This window comes from Pongo abelii, chromosome 3 (assembly GCF_028885655.2).
Source record: "Pongo abelii isolate AG06213 chromosome 3, NHGRI_mPonAbe1-v2.0_pri, whole genome shotgun sequence".
Taxonomy (NCBI): domain Eukaryota; kingdom Metazoa; phylum Chordata; class Mammalia; order Primates; family Hominidae; genus Pongo; species Pongo abelii.
In genome coordinates, this window is record NC_071988.2 from 187,589,218 (window position 1) to 187,608,375 (window position 19,158).

The 19,158-nt window shown below is 37.3% G+C and overlaps 1 pseudogene; it reads right to left on the minus strand.

Moving 5' to 3' along the window:
- Positions 1 to 1,525: 1,525 nt before the first annotated feature.
- LOC100459124 (nucleolar protein 8-like) lies at positions 1,526 to 5,042 on the minus strand (annotated as a pseudogene).
- Between the last annotated feature and the right edge of the window lie 14,116 nt (positions 5,043 to 19,158).

Genomic DNA, 19,158 nt, shown 5'->3' on the forward strand with positions numbered 1-19,158 from the left:
GTGAGCATATCAAGTGCCTATTACCACCCAAATGAATTAGGCTTGTTTGGAGAAATGGCTGATTCCAGGTGTTGAGGAAGAAAAGTCTCGGTTTAACCTGAAATATTTTATTGACTAGGAAACTATGAAAATGCTCAAATAATGATAGAGTTATCGAAAAACCAAAGAGCTGACTGAAAAGGACTCCTATTAACCTAATTTGGGATAATTTGAACTTCAAAAACAATAGTAATTATACTGAAATATAACAAATATAAACATGTCTTTTTTTTCTTTTTTCTTTTTTTTTTTTTTTTTGAGATGGAGTCTCTCTCTGTCGTCCAGGCTGGAGTGCAGCGGTGAGATCCGGGCTCACCGCAAGCTCCGCCTCCCGGGTTCAGGCCATTCTCCTACCTCAGCCTCCAGAGTAGCTGGGACTGCAGGCGCCCACCACCACGCCCGGCTAATTTTTTTGTATTTTTTTTTAGTAGAGACGGGGTTTCACCATGTTAGCCAGGAAGGTCTTGATTTCCTGACCTCGTGATCCGCCCACCTCGGCCTCCCAAAGTGCTGGGATTACAGGCGTGAGCCACTGCACCCGGCAAAATATAAACATTTCTTGATTCCAAAGTGATATTAGGAAGAAAGAAAGAGAGGGAGGAAGACAGAGAACAGGAGAAAAGAAAAGCTTTTCTTTAAAGCAGAATGCCAGCTAATAAGTACAGAAAGAATTATAGAATTAGAAAATCTCTGTTTTGCAAACTTGCCAGTATAATAATTGATTTAGGTGAGAAACATCTTGAATGCTAAAAACCATTGGGTGCAAGATTGTTGAGGGATTCACACAGTTTTGAAAAATCACACTATGTATTATTTATTAATTACGATGTGATAAAGTATGCCTTTGCAATGGAGAGACCTGGCAGTTACCATTGTCCCAAATCGTCAAACTCTCGATTGCAACAATGGGTTAGGCTATTAGGTGCCTCCGGATGTTATGGAGTGGGAGGTACACAGCATAACCTAAGTGGAGTTCTTGCCAGAAATGTCTTGTCTAAATCCAATCATGAGGAAACTGTCAAACAAATTTAGGAGATGGAACATTCTGGAGAACAATTGGCTCGGACTTGTCAAAGGATTTCGTGTCAGGAAGAGCAGAGGGTCAAAATGGAAGACTAAAGAAATACAGCATCCAAGTGTAATGTGTGAGCTTGGCTGGATGCTGAATTTTAAACAGCTATAAAAGACATTTTGAGGACAGGTGGGGCAATTTGACTAGGGCTAAGATGTTTAATGATGTTATTGAATTCACTTTTTTTTTTCCTTTTTAAGAAGTTGAATTTAATTTTTTGAAGTAATTACTTACGAAGAAATGCAGAGGAGTTCCACAGAAAAAGATGACAACCAGAATGATATTCCACCAGCCAGATTTTTAAAATTCCTCCACTCTGATATTTATTTTTTGTCAGCTACAACTATTTTCTGGGTCAGTTTCCTTAAGGCGAGCCTTGTTCACATTCAGTATCAAACTCAATGCTGATATTTGTTATTTTGGTTTCATTTTCCTTTTTGCATCTTTATGTTTCTTCTGACAATCCATACGCAAATTGTTTGTTCTGGCCTCCCAAGAGTTCCTGCTAATATTACTTCCCATTCCTCTCCAGAATAAATCAGAACCTACTTCTACTTGAAGTCTTTCATCATTCTTAGAGAAAAAGAAAAATCTAGTGGTCTCTTTCTCAGGTAATGATGCTTCTCCAGGACTGGACTTTCTGTGATCTGTTCCTTCAGTAACATCTTCCTCTTCTGAACTGCAGTCTTGGAAACAAGGGTCTTCCTCATCTCCAGAAACCTGGAAAGACAATCTTTCCAGGTTTCACTGTTTCAACTCTGTGGGTCTCTTCCTTTATGTCTTTAGTGTCTGAATCAAAAAAGGAGAATGAACCTGCTGGGCTGCTAAGCCCCACTGGTCAGAGCTGCAGGGTCCTGGATTTCCTCAGGTTTCTCTTTACCACACTCCTCATTCCAGGGTGTGTCCGCTTCCTTTTCACTGGCATATTTTGAAGTTTGAAATATTTCTTTCAGATCCATAGCAATGTTATAATATGTTTCTTTAGACACCTCAGGTAGCTTTTCAGCTTCCTCCCTTTTCTTTTTTCGTTTTTCTTTACTTTCTTTTGGTTTATCATCTCGTTTTCTTTTGTAAGTGGCATGGTCTTGCTTTGTTGGACCATAATGTATGATGCCCTTAAATTTCTTAGCAGCTACTGATCCTTTGTAGAATTGCTTAAGTTGATTTTCAAAACACTTTGTACAACATCCAGGGCTTTCTTTTTTTCTTCAGCAAGCTCTTCTTCCTAGCAGGTTTCTTTTCATTTACCTCTTCCTGTTCCTCTTCACTGTCACTTTCTAGAAATTGAGAATTCATGCAGAATCTGTCATCAGTGCCAAAGTGTGACTATAAATCCATGAGCTTCTGTCCAGCTCTGCCCTCAAACTGAGGTTTAATTTTGAACCTTTTACTGTCATCTTCAGAATCAGATTCCTCGTCATCACTGCTATCAGGCAGCTTCCCCGATGTTTTACCCATAGACTCTTCCACCCATTCCTCTCCTGGATGGCTCTGCTCCTGAGTTGATATCTCCTCTGTTTCACATTCACTGTCAGAACCGAAGATGATGTATGTTAGTTTATCCTCTAGATGACCATCCAAATTTGCCAGATCATTATGCACCGGCTTCTTCTGCACTTCTTTTGCTTTTTGCCTCACTTCCAAGACTGCCAAATGCTTCTCGTCGTCTTCAGCATGTTTATCCTTAGCACTCAGATCTGATGAATTACTAATAGAAAGTGAGAAATCAGTTTTGATTTCCTGAGTGTCCTTGGATGAGACCTTTGGTGATTTCTCAAGAGATGTGAGGCTGCTTGAATTAGACCTCTCTTCCTCTGAAGCTTCTGTCTTTGTGGTACTATGGCAGCTGTTGTGTCAAAGCCTATGTTGTGAGACTTTGCACTAAGACTTAAGGACTTCTTATCTTTTAATGGCAATAAACTAGAAATAGAATTCTTACTTCTCTTTTTAGAACTGCTAGTGGACACTGCCTTGCAATCCTGGCTCTCAGAAGTGTTCTGTCTTTTTTGAAGCTGAATATAGTTTGGGCCATTTGCCTTCTTTGCATGTTGGCACAGAGTCAGTTCACCCAATGAGCCATTAACATATGGGGACCCATCTTCCATGGATATGATCCTGGGATCCACATGTTTCATGGAATTCTTATCTTTATTAATATTGTTAGAGGCAACATTGTCTTTCAAGGATTTTTTTATTGACTCTTTTTTCATATAAACAGCCTACTCCCTTGAAAACCTGGAATTCTGGCTTTCAGTTGTTTTCCTTTGGTTTCTGTTTGCCACAGGTGCTCTCCTCTCCTTCTAACAGGGAAGCCACAGTGTCCTCAGGACAAATACAGTGTCTGCGTCTGTGGAGGCCAGTGGGAGTCTTGGGGCTGTTGGAGCCTCTGTCAGACTTGCATTGTGTGGTGGTTTCTGGTCCGTCACTCTCAGTATCTTCATTGGAAACCTTCTGTTCACTGCCAGCCAATTGTTCCAAATCAGCTAAAGTGAGATTCACATGAAGGTGGTTTTTCATTATGGCATTATACTCCTTGTCTCCTTCAGAGTCAGCTAATTCTGATGCAGAATCAGCATCTTCATTGCTATTGGAGTGAGAGGGAGATTTGCGATTAAGAGCCTTTAATCCACGACCAAAGGCTGACTCTACATTGCTTTTTCTTTTTTGTACTTTAATACAGTGATCAGAAAGGTCACAGTTTTCTCTATTTTTGGAGGAAGTTTTCTTGTCTGTAGATTTTTCCATTTGTGAAAATTCTGTACTGTTTTTGACCTTAGCAACATTTTTTTTTCATCGCAATGATTTCATCTGTATCTCCTGAGTCATACTCACAATCATTTCTCGTAATATCATCATCACTGTCATGGCAAGAGACATTATTTTTGATACCTAAACCTGTGGAAGAATGCAATTTGTGAACTCCTGATTTGAAGTCATCCTTTACAACTTCAAAGGGATCATTTTCAGATTCATTTATTGAGAATTGTGTAGTTCTCTGTAAGTTTTCCTCTTTTGCAACCATCATTCTTAATTCATCTTTGGAATCAATATCATATCAGAAATGCCATTTCTCTTCTTGGCAGTTTCCAATCCAGAAGTCCTAAAGGGTAGATTTTAAAGTTTCTGAGTATCAGAAACAGGTATAGGAGATAATTTAGGAGTAGCGGAATTAGAAGTTCTTTTTTTGTGCAGCTTGTTGCTGTGTTAAGTGTGGTCTCTCTATTACCCACCTGAGCCTTGGACTCATGGCCAGAGACCCAGTGGAACTCTCATCCTTCTGCACTTTTATCATCTTCTTGGGAGGGTCATGAAAGTCAGAGAAGTCTCCTCACCATTTCTTACTCATAGGATCATTCCCTCCTTCCAGTTCACAAGTCAGGATGGATATAGGAATGGCGTTTGTGAAATCCTCCCCTACTTCTTTAGGTTGTGGCAGTATTTTGAGGGATCATATTTTATAATTTTACATTTATGATAATTTTTAAGGTGAAGAACAAGTAACAGTCTTCCAAATTTTCTCACAACCCAATTCTTATACCCTGGCGCAGCTTTCATATGCAATTCCACTCCTCCTATCTTTTCTAACAAGTTGGTGTTACCTGTTGTTGATTTTCCTTTCTTAGCTTTTGTTTCTTCTCTCTCTTGGGCCAATCTGCAAAAAGCTTTCTTTTGCTAGTTGAATTTGTAATGTTCTACCTTTCCATTTTGTTTTATTTAAAACAGATATACATTTTTTCAGGTCTGCTTCTGCTACACTGATGTTGATATATGCAAAGACTTTCTGTGGGTTTCTTTGGTCATCTTTCCATGTGATGATCTCCACATCTGAAACTTCTGCAAATCTGCTGAACTGATTTTGGAGGACTGTCTCAGAAATTTCCTGGCTAAGGCCATCCACATAAAGGCGCTTCATTTCTCTATTCACTTTCATGAAAGCTGGTGGTGTGTTTTAGCAGGAAAAGTAATTTTCTCAGCCTTTTTTCTCTGAGAAGACCCAGAGAAGTAAAGAGAGAGGCTTAGAAACGGCCTTGTGATTCTCATGCCCCAAACCCACTCCTCACCATGTCATCACCTAAAGCCAGCACTGCTGCAGCCCCTGAATTCACTTTTTAAAAGGCCTGGTAGGCCGGGCATGGTGGCTCACGCCTGTAATCCCAGCACTTTTGGAGGCTGAGGCGGGTGAATCACCTGAGGTCAGGAGTTCGAGAGCAGCTTGGAGCATGGCGAAGCCCCATTTCTACTAAAAATACAAAAATTAGCCAGGCGTGGTGGTGGGCACCTGTAATCCTAGCTACTCAGGAGGCTGAGGCAGGAGAATTGCTTGAACCTAGGGGGCGGAGGTTGCAGTGAGCCAGTATCATGGCACTGCACTCCAGCATGAGCAATAAGAGTGAAACTCCGTCTCAAAACAACAACAACAACAACAACTACAACAAAAAACAAAAGGCCTGGTAATGGTGTTAGGTTGTGTGAGAGAATGGCCTTGTTTGTGAGAGCTATGTGCTAAAATATTTAGGGATAGACTGTCATGTTGTCGCCAACGTACTTTAGGTTGGCTTGACAGAAAGAAGTGTGTGTAGGTTCCAGTTTTAGTTCTTTTGGGATGTTACAACAAAATACCATAGACTGGAGTGCTCATAAACAACAGAAATCTATTTCTCACTGTTCAAGAGTCTGGGCAGTCCAAGGTCAAGGCATCAGCAGATCTGGTGTCTGGTGAGAACCTACTTTCTGGTTCATAGATGCCGCCTTTTTACTGTGTCCCCATGTGGTAAAAGAAGTGAGAGGTCTTTTTCAGACTTCTTTTATAAGGGCAATAATTCAATTCATGTGAATTCCACCTCCCCAAAGTCCTAATACTAATATCATCATCCTGGGGGTTAGGATTACAACATATGAATTCTGAGGGGACACTAACATTCTGACCATGGCAATACCTATATAGAGAGATGAAGCAGGAGCAAGGAGATTATTAATAGTTGGTGTGTATAGGCAAGGGTATACCAATGTTCACTATAGATTTCTTTAATTTTTGTGTGGATTTGAAATTTTTCAAAATAAGAAAAATAGTATCTATGGGAATCAAGAGAAAATATTTTTCCTTCTACTTTTTATGCCTGTTGTCCTCTACACTTAGTAATTATTTCATGACATGAAAGCCCTGCTTTGATTTGTTAGCTTTGTCCTATGTATGGAGTTTAGTTCTGAGGACTTAGACTCACCCTGTTACTCTGCAGGTGATCAGGATGTTGTAGAGACAGTGAGTTTAGATTTCTCGGACACATTTTCTTTTGGGACTCTTCTTTGATTAATATGTGAAGTGATTGCAAGGGACCTTGTGAAGGTCTTGGTTCTTGTTATTCCCTGCAGCTGCAAGAGTGGTTTCCAGAAGGCCAGGGAAGAAATGCGGTAAATACATGGTGCATTCCTTATGGTTCAGCAGAACGATTGAAAGATCCCTGGAACAAGTAGGAGAGAAATACCTTGAGACTTTTTACATGCATGTCTGTTAAAGCCATCATGTCAGTGCATTTTATAGCATTTTTGTCTGTTTCCTTTCAATGACAGATTTTGGCAGTCTTGGCATGGTTGTCATGCATTTTCAACTACCTGCATGGGGCATCTTGAGTTCCACATAAGAAAAGATGGTGGAGAGAAAAAAATTGGGGGGGGGGGGCCGGGGAGGGGGGCGGGGAGTATCATTTTCTCATAAATTTTATTTCTCCAAAGATAAGATAAAATTCAAATCATAACTTTGTAGTTATATACCTTTTGAAAAACTGATCGGTAAGTAACAATTTTATTAAACAATTGTTGAATGAAAGAGGAGAAGGTGTGGTGCTATAAGATTCTTTGCTAAATGGAGTTTTTATATTAAAATTATGGATACAAATGTTACTTGATTTTATTAATTGAATCCCTGCGATGTGCTTCCTTTTAATATAATAACTTGGCATTAAGAAACTTGTCCTTAAGAAACTCAAGAATACATTAGTGACTCTATCTTAATCATTTTAATGTTTCTATAAAGGGAGAATATCTGACTTTTATGTTTTTACTGAGTTTGAGAAGTATTTGGGGGATTATAATTCTCATAAGGGTCTTTGACTTCCAGTTTTCCTTCTCCTAAGAGCAATGACATAGCAGATCAAAGATTAATGATGGTCTGAAGGGAGCTGGGATATGCAGATTGTATTCAATGTCATTGAAGAAATGTGCTTTGAGTATCCACCATGTACCAGGCATGGTGCCAATGCAGATAAAAATGCAAGAGAGGCCATTTCACAGAATCTATTTGTTGACTGTCAATGACACAAGAACATGTGTTTGGAGGTGCTTGGCTATTTTTGCTGGGTTGGTCTTCATGGATGGACATTACTATTCTCTTTCTGTTTTAAATCCATAGACAAGAAAGCCCTGACCAACCCCTTCTTGGACTATTCCAATTTTGTCTCACATAATTTATTGGGGAAAATGAGTTCCATATGTTTAGTAAAGTTGTTCCAGAACTACCTCCTTTCTGGCTCATGTTTAGTATTTTGGGATTTGGTGGCTGTGTTTATGGTCAACAAAAGCATAATCTTCATCACTTTTCTGTCTTCTGTAAAATATACCTCTTCAACTATTCTGTCTTTCAGGTGTAAAAATCTTTGCCTTTTTACTTCATCATCATTTTCTCTTTAAACTTACGTGAGAGGGGTAGACAATCCTGAATACTATTAGGATTTACCCTAACCCTGTTTTCCATGGAAAAGAATATGTAAACTTTCATTAGGAAGTATGTGAAATAAACTTTCCTTTAAATAAAAATGTGTAAGTGTTTAGAATTGCCCTTGCAAAGTTCTAAATCAATCACCCAGGGCTGATACATCATTTGAGGAGATGGGTTAGTGGCATTCTCATGAACGATCACCTGTGATTACAGAGCTCTGGCTGGCCCAAGATTTTGCTCTCCTGTGGGATTTCACATCATTGATCATTTTAGTTTGCTGCATCAGCCATGCACAGAAAGTCTTAATAGGACAGTATGCAAAATGCATTCTCATTACATTTGTTCTCTTTCTGTTATCAATAACCCAAGGTCATTTTAATATTCTTAATCATTTCTCTCTGAAGAGTATGCCTTTTAGAGACACATGGCTTATCTTTCAGAAGAAAGGATTCAGAACAAGAAGTTAGGTTTTATTTTGAGATATTTAGACAAGGATGGACTTAGGCAATTGTGGAGGATTTCACTGTTCTTTGCCAGCACGTTTCACGTCCATTTTTCCTTCCCAGTCGCTCCTTTGAAACCTTTATTTCAAGCCAACAGTAGAGTTTTATGTATGAATTTTAAAAATTGTTTATCCATTTAACATATTTTAATTTTTTTGATGTTACTTTCTGTTTTTTTACTATCATTTAAATAGTTTTATTTCATTCAATAAATGTGCCCCCATTTAATCCCGTGTGGTTGGACATCACTTTTCACTGTTCACTTCTGTAATAGCATTGAAATGAACATTCCTGTAGTGAAAACTTTCAAGATATTCATGATAATTTCCTTAGGTCAAATTCTTGGATATGAAATTAGTATGTCAAAAATAGGTACATCATTAAGCCTTCTTATACAAGTTATGAAGCGTTATGATGTGAGAATGCACATTTCTTCTCACCCTCAGCAAAATTAGATATTATAATAATCTGCTTGAATATGATGTATTGAACTCTCATTGATTATATCCATATTTCTTTGATTATTGTAAGTTTGGAATTTTTAACAGATTTTTGGTTTCTATTGTTTTATCTTGAAAAATACCCAATACAGTGATAAATCAGGGCCTGAAGTGTCATAATTTATAAGCTTACTTGCTGATGTCCAAGGAATAGCTTTTTTCAGTGCACAGAGTTTTAAGGATGTAAAATGTTCAAATAAATGCTTCTAGGAGCACACTAATTCCTGTCTCCCTCCCAGGGTGAGATTGATTGATATTGCTGAAGTTAATATCAATGTAAATGCATCTGTTTAAACCCATCCCTTAATGTCTTTGAATTTTCTTTTTGCATTTGATGTCAAATGAATATATTATTTAATTATTGATGAGTAGTGACTGAGATGGCTAAAGTTAAGGTAGAAATCAATCGTTTAATGTTTATTGGGCCCACTGGATAGTTGGATGTATATTAGACCTCTCCCAGCAGGCAATGACGGTGGACCGTACCCAAGAGTCCAGAGCCATAAAGTGAATTCCTTTCAGCATTTCATAGATAAACCATGCAGCGTACTCAGAAAAACACGGGCTAATCTTTTTTTCCTTTATCTCTCTCCTGTGTCACTGTATCTCCAGCTCTATCTTTCACTTCTACTCTTTTCCTCTTACCTTATCAATTTTTTTCTCCTCACTCATATTTCCTTCCTCTGCCATTGTATAATGTGTTTCGAAAAGAGTGGATTTTAAACGTTCTCATCACAAAGAAATGATAAATATATGAGGTCATGTGGAGTGTAATCATTTAACAATGTATACATGTACCAAAACATCACATTGTACCTTATAAGTATATACAATTATTATTTGTCAATTAAAAATAAAAGAAAATAAAAAGAAGTATTCATTAATCTTTCCTCCATATTTTGTTTTGTTTTTTCCTATCTTAATTTATGGACGAGATCACACCAAATCACTTCTACAGGGAAGGGGTGTGATAAGAAAGAAGTCTCCTCCTGGCTTTGAGTTTCAAAGAGTAGAAGAGTTGCTGCATACCTTTACCAACATTTGGTGTTGTTTTACCAATCTTGTGGGTGTGAAATGTGATATTTTTAATTTTAATTTTATTTATTTGATTATAAGTGAAGCTGATTAGTAGGAGTTGTTTACATAGTCTAGATATTTTATTAATCCTTTCTTAGTTACTATTATAGACTGCGTGTTTGTGTTAAGGACAAATCTTGCTTAAATCTGAGAACAAAGTAGATGATAAAGAGAAAAGCATATACGACAATAGCATGAAGTGTGTTCACATACTATACACACACACACATATATATATACGCAGTGCATAGGTAAAGATTAAATAATTATAATAAAATGAACAACCGTATGCCCATCACTCAGTCTAAGAAATAAAATACTTCTGGTAATTTGAAAATTATCAAATTTGTCCTCCCCCTCAATTGCAGTCAGAGGAATAATTTTCTGTAAATAATTTCCCAGTTTTCTTCATATCATAATGAAATTTGTGTATTCCCAAATACAGCTCTTGGTTATGCCAATTTTTGAATATGCCTCACTTCACCCAATGGACTCTGCATTCAAATTTTCTGGGCTTGAGATCCCACTTCATCACCTTGGTGGGAAGCTGTATCAACTTGGGAAATTTATTTCTTCTGTTCAGTCATAATTTCCTCATCCATAAAATGCTAACAGTAACTGTACACACCTCATAGCATTCTTGTGGGATTAAATTATATATATGGCACTTAGCCAAAAGCTTGGTAATAGGAAGCAATTTACATATTCACTATTATCATTATTATTACTATTATGATTACGTTCTTCAGTGACTCATGCCTCATATTATGGTGATGTATGTGGCTATATTTTGTCACTGCCATATAGTATTTCACTATATGTATATGCCATAATTGATGTATTCATTTTAATGCTGATGGGCATTTGGACTGTTTCCAGAATTTGGCTATTATAAATATTACTGGTAAGAATATTTTTGTACAGGTCTTGTTGCACAAGGATAAGAATTGCTCTAAGATTTTAGGTTATATGCCCAAGAGTAGACCTGCTGGGTCATAATATGCACATTCGTCTTTACTAGGTAGTGCCAAATAATTTTCTAAAGCAATTATACCAATTTATCTCCCCACTGGCATGTAGAAAAGTTGCTCCATAATCTTACCAACACTTGATGTTGTCTTACTAATCTTTTTGAAACTGCTACCTTGTCTGGGGTACATACCCTGGGGTTTGCTGTCTCGTACCAAGAAAGAATTTAGGACATGGACACGTGGGTGGGTTAAGGAATAGAAAGTCTAATAGACAGAAGAAAGGAGAGAGAAGAGCAACTCCTTGCAATAGAAAGAGAGAGAGAGAGAGGGAGAGAGAGAGAGAGAGAGAGACAGACGTCAGAAAAATGGGGGAGGTGGCAGACCACAGCAGATTTTATATGCAAGCTGAAGGCAGTGTCTGATTTATGTAGATTGGTTCCATCAGGTATGACGTTTACATGAAGCGTGGGGAAGGCTGGTTGCCTCATCCTAATCTTATTATGCAAATGGGCTTTCCAGTTGATCAGGCCATTTTGTCTGCTCTTTACTCTACAGGTGGCTGACAAAGAGACAGGAAGATGGAGCCACCATTTTGAATATGTCTAGTCCCTGGTTCCTGTCAGTATTTACCTGTGCAAGCTCCCAGCTTGCTTATCAATGGCTGCAGCTCGACTTTACAGGCTGCTCTTTGTTAGAAAATGATTTAGGGCTGCTTTTCATTAAAGAGAAAAGCCTTACCGAGGACTCTCATGCCCTTACTATATGCCCAAGTGATTTCCTCTTAATTCCTATATCATTTTGGGTGTGAAATGTGATCTCTTTTTTATTTTAATCTTATTTCTTTGATTACAAGTCAGGTTGATTTATAGGAGCTGTTTACATAGTCTAGATATTAATCCCTTCTGATTTACTGTTACAAACTGCATGTTTGTGTCTCCCTAAAATTTATGTGTTGAAGCCCTAGCTGCCACTGGGATGGTATTAGGAAGTGGGGCTGTTGGGAGGTGATTAGGTGTAGGTGAGACCATGAGAGTCAAGCCCCCATCATGGATTAGTATCTTTATAGGAAGAGAAAGAGACTAGAGCACATTCTCTTCATCATGTGCAGAAACAAGAGTAAGAATAAGGTGCCTGTCTGAAAACCAAGATGGGGGCCCTCATTGGAGACTGGATCTGCTGGCACCTTGCTCTTGGGCATCTCAGCATCTGGAACTGTGTGAAATCAACGTTTGTGGGTGAGGCCACTCATTCTATGGTATTCTACTGTAGCAGCCCACACTGACTAAGACAGTTACTTAAGTTGCAATTGTTCATTACTCCTTTGTGGCTTGTTTTTAAATTGTCAGTGGTAACTTTGGATGAACGGAAGTTCTTAATTTCAATGTGGTTGAACTTATCAAATGTTTCCTTTATGGTAAGTGTCATGGCTAATTTTATGTGTCAACGTGAGGGTCATGAAGTGCCCAGACATTTGGTCAAGTATTATTCCGGGTGTGTCTGTGAGGGTGTTTCTGGATGAGGTTAGCATTTGAATTGGTAGGCTCAGCAAAACAATTGTCCTCCCTAATGCGGATGGGCCTCATCCAGTCAGTTGAGAGGCTGAATTGAACTAAAAGGCTGATCCTCCTTTGAATAAGACAGAACTCCTCCAGCCTGCCTGCCTGCCTTGAGCTGGGACATTGGCTCTTTCCTTCCCTGGACTTGAACTGAAATATAAGCTCTTTCTGAGTTCTAAGCCTGCTGGAATTTGGACTGAAACTACACCATTAGCTCTTCTGAGACTTCAGCATGTAGATTGCAGATATTGGGATATTTCAGTTTCCATAATTGTGTGAGGCAATTCCTTATATTATATCATCTTCCATATATACATACATTTTACTTCTTCTGTTTCTCTGGAGAATCCTAATACAGCTAGCCTTTGTTTGGTCTTCTTCAGGAAATCATTTACTCCTCTAGGGTCCTAATGATAGTTTTCTATATTACCTTCTAAAAGTTTTATAGTTTTACCTTTCAAATAAAAGATTTTAATCTACCATAAATTAACTTTTGTACATGTTGGGAAGTATAGATTAAATTTTATTCTTTTCTCTGTAATAACCAATTAATCTAGAACCTTTATTGAACGTTCCGTCCTCTCTACGCTGTTCTGAAGTGTGTGATTTTCCATAAATTAAGTATATTTGTTTTTATGGGACTGTTTCTGCTTTCCATATTCCTTTAACCTGGTCTGTTTGCCTATCCTTGAACTATCTTAATTATTACAGTTTTATAACAGAACTTGATATCTAGCAGGGCAAGTCCACCTACCTTCTTGTTATTTAACAAGTGTTTTGGCTTTCCTGTTCCTTTACTATTTGAGATAAATTTTAGAATCAGCTTGCTTAACTTCCTGGAAAACTCTCTTGAGGTTTTAATCAGTATCACATGAAATCTACAGATGAATTTCGGTAAAATTTACTTTATTAGAATATTAAATCTTCTTATTAAAAAATGTTGTATTGCTCCCTATCTATTTAGGTTTTCTTTAATATCTTTCAATAACATTTTCTAATTTTCTTTATAATCAGCATATCTGTGCTTTGTTAGGTTTGTTCTCCGGTACTTAATATTTTTTCTTGTGGTTGTAAATTATATCATTAAAATTATATTTTCTAACCAATTTTTGCTAGCATATTAAAACCAGTTATATTTTCAATACAATTTTCTATCCTAAAATCTTGGTAAACTTAAAAAAAATTCTAATAATCTATTAAATATTACTTTGTCTTCTTCCATACCATCTCCAAATAAAGGCAGTATTTTGTTCAGATTTTTAAGAACTTTTTCTTGCCTTACTGTACTGGTTAACACTCCAGTAAAATGATGAATAGGAATGGTGAGAGCTGGCATCCTTATCTTTACCTGACCTTAAAGGAAATGTTTTCAGCTTTACACCATGGATTTTAGGATTTTTGTAGTTGTTTTTATTAAGAAAATATTCTTCTATCCTGGTAAAGCAGATTCAAAAGGGCTGAAAGTTCTTTGATAGTCCTCCCGCAAAGAGATGGGGTCAGTTTCTCCTACCCTAGGATCTGGATTGGTCTGTGACTGATCAACAGAGAACAACAAAGGTGACCCAAAGCTGGTTCCAGGCTTTGCCTTTAAGAAGGCTGGAAACTTCCCCCCCAGGTCCCTTGGAGTTTTGACCTTCTATGTAGAAATCCAAATATCCTGCTTGAAAGACCACATGGGAGAGAAGAGAGCTCCAGCTGAGTCCATCCTCCAGGTCATTTCTGCCAAGTGAGTGAAGCTGTCTTGTATCCTCTGGCTCTGCTCACTGGCGTCACCAGCTGAAAACCACTGAGTGACTCCAGTCAACACCACATGGAGTAGAAGAGCCATACAGCTGAGTTTTGTCTGAATTCCTGACTTATAAAAATGTGAGATGTAATAAAGTGGTTGTTTATTAAGCCATCAATTTTGGGGGGAGTTTATATAGCAACAAAAAGCTGGCAGAGAATTTGGTAATGGGAAGGGGGTATCCCCACAAAAAGAAGTTAAAGCATGGCCTTTGCATCTAGGTGGTAAGTAAAAGCAGGAAAAAGCCTCCATGAAACTGTAAAACCAGAAAGGCCTCAAAGAGATTATTGTGAGGACTTGAAGGACAGTGAGAAAAATATGAGAAGCTAGGGGTCTTATTTTGTAATGGTGGAAAGTTGGGTAACATTGTCACCTGCCACAGGATGGAAGTAGAAGGAGTTCCCAATGAACTCCTAGATCCTTTTGGGGAGATTTGCATGAAAAATATAAAAAGTGCCAACTTGGGTTTTTATTTGCCACTGATGAAATAGGAGAAGAGGGAGGTAAACCAAAGAATGAACTGTTCATATTCTAAAGTTTTTTGGGTGTGTCTCATAGACCCTCTCTGATAAACAATAGGATTTTTAATTGTCTTGACAGCATTGACCCAAGATAGAGAGTAGCATGTCTCAAAAAGATCATGAGTGCTCTTTTATCTAATAGGTGAATAGCAATGAAATTCATAGAAAATCCACAAAGTTTTTAATGGAGATTATATTGATGGAACCGACAAAAAAGACTAGAAGAGACAGAGCTAGTGTAAAGCAAAAACAGGCTTTTGGTTCCCCAACTTTCTATGTGCAGGAAGCAGACTGAGAGGCTATTAAGTTGCAAACTCAGGCCATTTCTTGTGGAAAAGAAAGGATGACTCAGAGGGCAGAACCCAGCTCTTAGCTCAGAGGACGGAGCCAAGGGAAACATTCTGAAGGAGAAGGGTTGATGGGAGTGGTGAATAACTGGTCCCTTTAGTTTGCAGATCTTTAGGTCCAGAGGAACTATATTGAAAAAATGTACTGAAGAAGCCTCATCTATTGATTTAGCTCTATCATTTTGTTATTTAATCCTATTTGTTTGCTTTGTTTTTTGTCTCTGTTTCTCTTTGGCTGTTTATCATCTTCATTATTCTGTTCGGATCACCTTGTGAATGCTTTAATATAGATATTTTAAATTTAATTTAGGTCTATTATTTCCATTTGTTTCCTTTTTATATTTTCTAGTTTTTTACTGAGATTTCGTTTATTTTATTTCATTGTGAGTATATTTTCTTTTTTTTAGTTTTTATTTCCATAGTTTTTGGGATAAAGTTGGTTTTGGTTACATGGAAAAGTGTTTTAGTGGTGATTTCTGGGATTTTGGTGCACTCAACACCTGAGCAGTGTACACTATACCCAAATATGTAGTCTTTTATCCCTCACCTCTCTTTCCCCTCAAGTCCCTGAAGTCCCTTATATCACTCTTATGCCTTTGCATCCTCATAGCTTAGTTTCCACTTATAAATGAGAACATATGATATTTTGTTTTCCATTCCTGAATTACTTCACTTAGAATAATGGCCTGTAACTCCATTCAAGCTGCTTCAAAAGACTTTATTTCATTCCTTTTTATGGCTGAGTAGTATTCCATAGTGTATATATACCACATTTTCTTTATTCACTTGTTGGTTGATGGGCACTTAGGTTGGTTCCATACTTTTGCAATTGTGAATTGCGCTGCTATAAACATGTGTGTGCATGTGTTTTTTTCATATAATGACTTCTCTTCTGGGTGGATACCCAGTAGTGGGATTGCTGGATCAAATGGTAGATCTTCTTTTAGTTCTTTAAGGAATCTCCGCACTGCTTTCCCTAGTGGTTGTACCAGTTTACATTCCCACCAGCAGTGTAAAAGTGTTCCCTTTTATACCCATGCTGATTTGTTTGCTGATTTGTTTGAGTTTCTTATAGATTCTAGATATTAGTTCTTTGCTGGTTGCATAGTTTGTGAATATTTTGTCCCATCCTTGGGTTGTCTGTTTGCTGATTATTATTATTATTATTTTTTGCTTTTTTCTTGCTGATTTGTTTGAGTTTCTTATAGATTCTAGATATTAGTTCTTTGCTGGTTGCATAGTTTGTGAATATTTTGTCCCATCCTTGGGTTGTCTGTTTGCTGATTATTATTATTATTATTTTTTGCTGTGCAGAAGCTTTTTAGTTTAATTGGGTCATTATGAGGACATTTTCTTTTGCCTCATTGAGATAGTTATGCTAGTTGCTTAAAACACTTGTTTATTAAATCCTATATTTGGATCATACAGAATTGGTCTCCATTGATTGCCTTTTCCCTTGATACTGAGTCACATTTTACTGTTTCTAAAATAATATTTTGAATAATTTTGGATTATATCCTGGAAAATTTGAGCAGATTGTTAATTTTTTTTGTCATGTTCCTTTAAAGAAGAGAGTTGATATATACTTTTTTGGTAGGCAATTAATTTGTTCAGACTAAAATTGCATACTGTGTTCTTTGGAAGCAGCTAAAATATCATTTTAATTTTTTCCCCTCTTAGCTGGAATGTTCACAGTCTTCCTTACACATACATGGTACAAGGGGTAGCCAGATACTTGAACAGAACAGTTTATACACAGAATTTAGAATTCCTAATCCTTGACTTTCATCTTTTCTGTCTTTCTACTTATTTTTCAGTGACTTTGTTTCCCTCCACTCTTTTTTCTGGAACTTCCTGTTGTATATTATGTAGGATTTCATCATTTTAGCTGCCCAGTGATGGCAGCTTTCCACAGGCTGAAAGAAAAATACACCAGTAATCTCATTCTATTCTGATCCCTTCTCTCCTCCAGAATATTCTTGCTTCTGTTTATTCTCCAAATACTTCAGGTCATTTGTTTTGTTTTTTGGTTTTGTTTTTTTTTTTTTTTTTTTTTTGGCAGAGTCTTGCTCTGTGGCCCAAGCTGGAGTGCAGTGGTGCAATCTCAGCTTACTGAAGCCTCTGCCTGTCAGGTTCAAGCAATTCTAGTGCCTCAGCCTCCTGAGTAGTTGGGACTACAGGTATGTGCCACTACACCTGGCTAATTTTTGTATTTTTAGTAGAGACGGGGTTTCACCATGTTGACCAGGCTAGTCTCAATTGCTGGCCTCACATGATCTGCCCACCTCAGTCTCCCAAAGTGCTGGGATTACAGAAGTGAGCCACCACGCCCAGCCAGGTCATTGGGTATTATATTTTGTTCGGGATATATAAGTGCTATCTGCAGGAGGTCAATTTGTTAACAGTTTATTCAGTTATAGTAGAAGCAGAACTCTCAAAAGTCCTTTTTTTTTCTTCTGGTGGTTAATCAATGTAGTTGCCAATTTTAATTTTAATTACTCTCTTCTTTTCTTCATTTCTAGAAATTCTAGTTGGTTCATTTTTTGAATCTGCTTTTTCCTTGATAGTATTTTTTGTTTCAATTTTATTTTTTTCAAAAAAGTTGTTCAAAATATTTTATAATTTATCAACGACTCTCTAAATATAATCAAATATGAAGAATGATTAATAAAAAATTAAGTAGCAAGCATAAACCAAGTTATGGAAAAAGGCAATATTGTTAGTGTGAATTGAAAACTCCCCAAAGAGATTTAATGGAACAAAATTCCTGCACTATTTATTGACTTTAGTTTCCTGGAGAGCTTGCAAAAATATCTCTCTGGGAAGTTAGTGAACAAGGCTTTGGGAATAGGGCTTACCAAAATTGGGGCATTTGGTAGGGATGTGGTATGGGTCAGGTGTTGTTCATCCAGCAAGAATATAGTTAAGGAACTGGGCTGCTCTGAAGTTTCTCTTTCAAGTTCACATTGGTCAACCTTCAGCTCTCAGAAGTATCTCAAAGTAGAATATTTCTATGGGTTAAAATAAGTGTGGTCAGCTGAATCAACATCTCACTATAAAGAGGAGCATAAACTTCCATCAGGACATGGTCCAGGCAAGTCATAGGCAGATAAAAATTGGGCAGGCTCACCTAATTATTGTCCACTTAAAGAAGATTCAACAAGAGGCTGTCTTGTGGATGGCAGCCCTCAACATTTCTGTCTTTTGAAGTCAATGAGGACAGATCACCTCTGGAGTGGTGCATAGTTTTTACCCTGGCAATCTCCTCTACCTCTCATTCTCGTCTAGTTTCTGGAAGATTGCTTCAGTTTTAGCTCCAAACCTTCTACTGATTTTTAAAAATGTCTATCATGTTACATTATCTAAGAGCTCTCTTTTTAATCTCTGAATGACCCTTTTTATCATATCTGTTTTGTTAGCATTCAGAGAATATTAATGGTAGGTTTCTGTCTTTCAAATTTTATTCTCCTTGCATAGTCTCTATTTGTCTTAATTGTCTTTTTCTGTTTGGTTGTTTATTTGCTTATTTGTTGTGGTTTCTGTCATTTGTATCAGAAGGTTAGTATGCCCTTCTCTGCCCTCCCCTACCCGAACACTGTACTTGCCAATTTCTCTCTGCTTTTCTAGCTAATATCTGCAGATTTCTATTCATATGTGCCCTTGAGATTAGGCGTTTCCAGATGGCCCTTTGTAAAATTATCGCTCCTCCTCCCCTACTGCATCGGGCTGCACTCCCCACTCCTCCTCTTTGTTTTTCTCCATTTTATTTACCCCATTAAATACATTCCATATTTTATTATTTATTTGTTAATTGCTCATCTCTTTGATTAGAATTTAAGCTCAGTGAGGGCAGTAGTCAAGCAGAAAGTCTATGCTTTATTGATTTTTATGTTCCCATAACCTAGAAGAGTACCTGAAACATAATAGGAACTCCCTAAATATTTGTTGAATTCTGTCAGACACTGTGCTAAAGACTTGACATATATTTTATCACTTAATTTTCTTAAAAGTGCTTTGTTTATTCAATTAAAATTAATTATTTATTGTTATACTCATCTCTCATACAGAAAACGT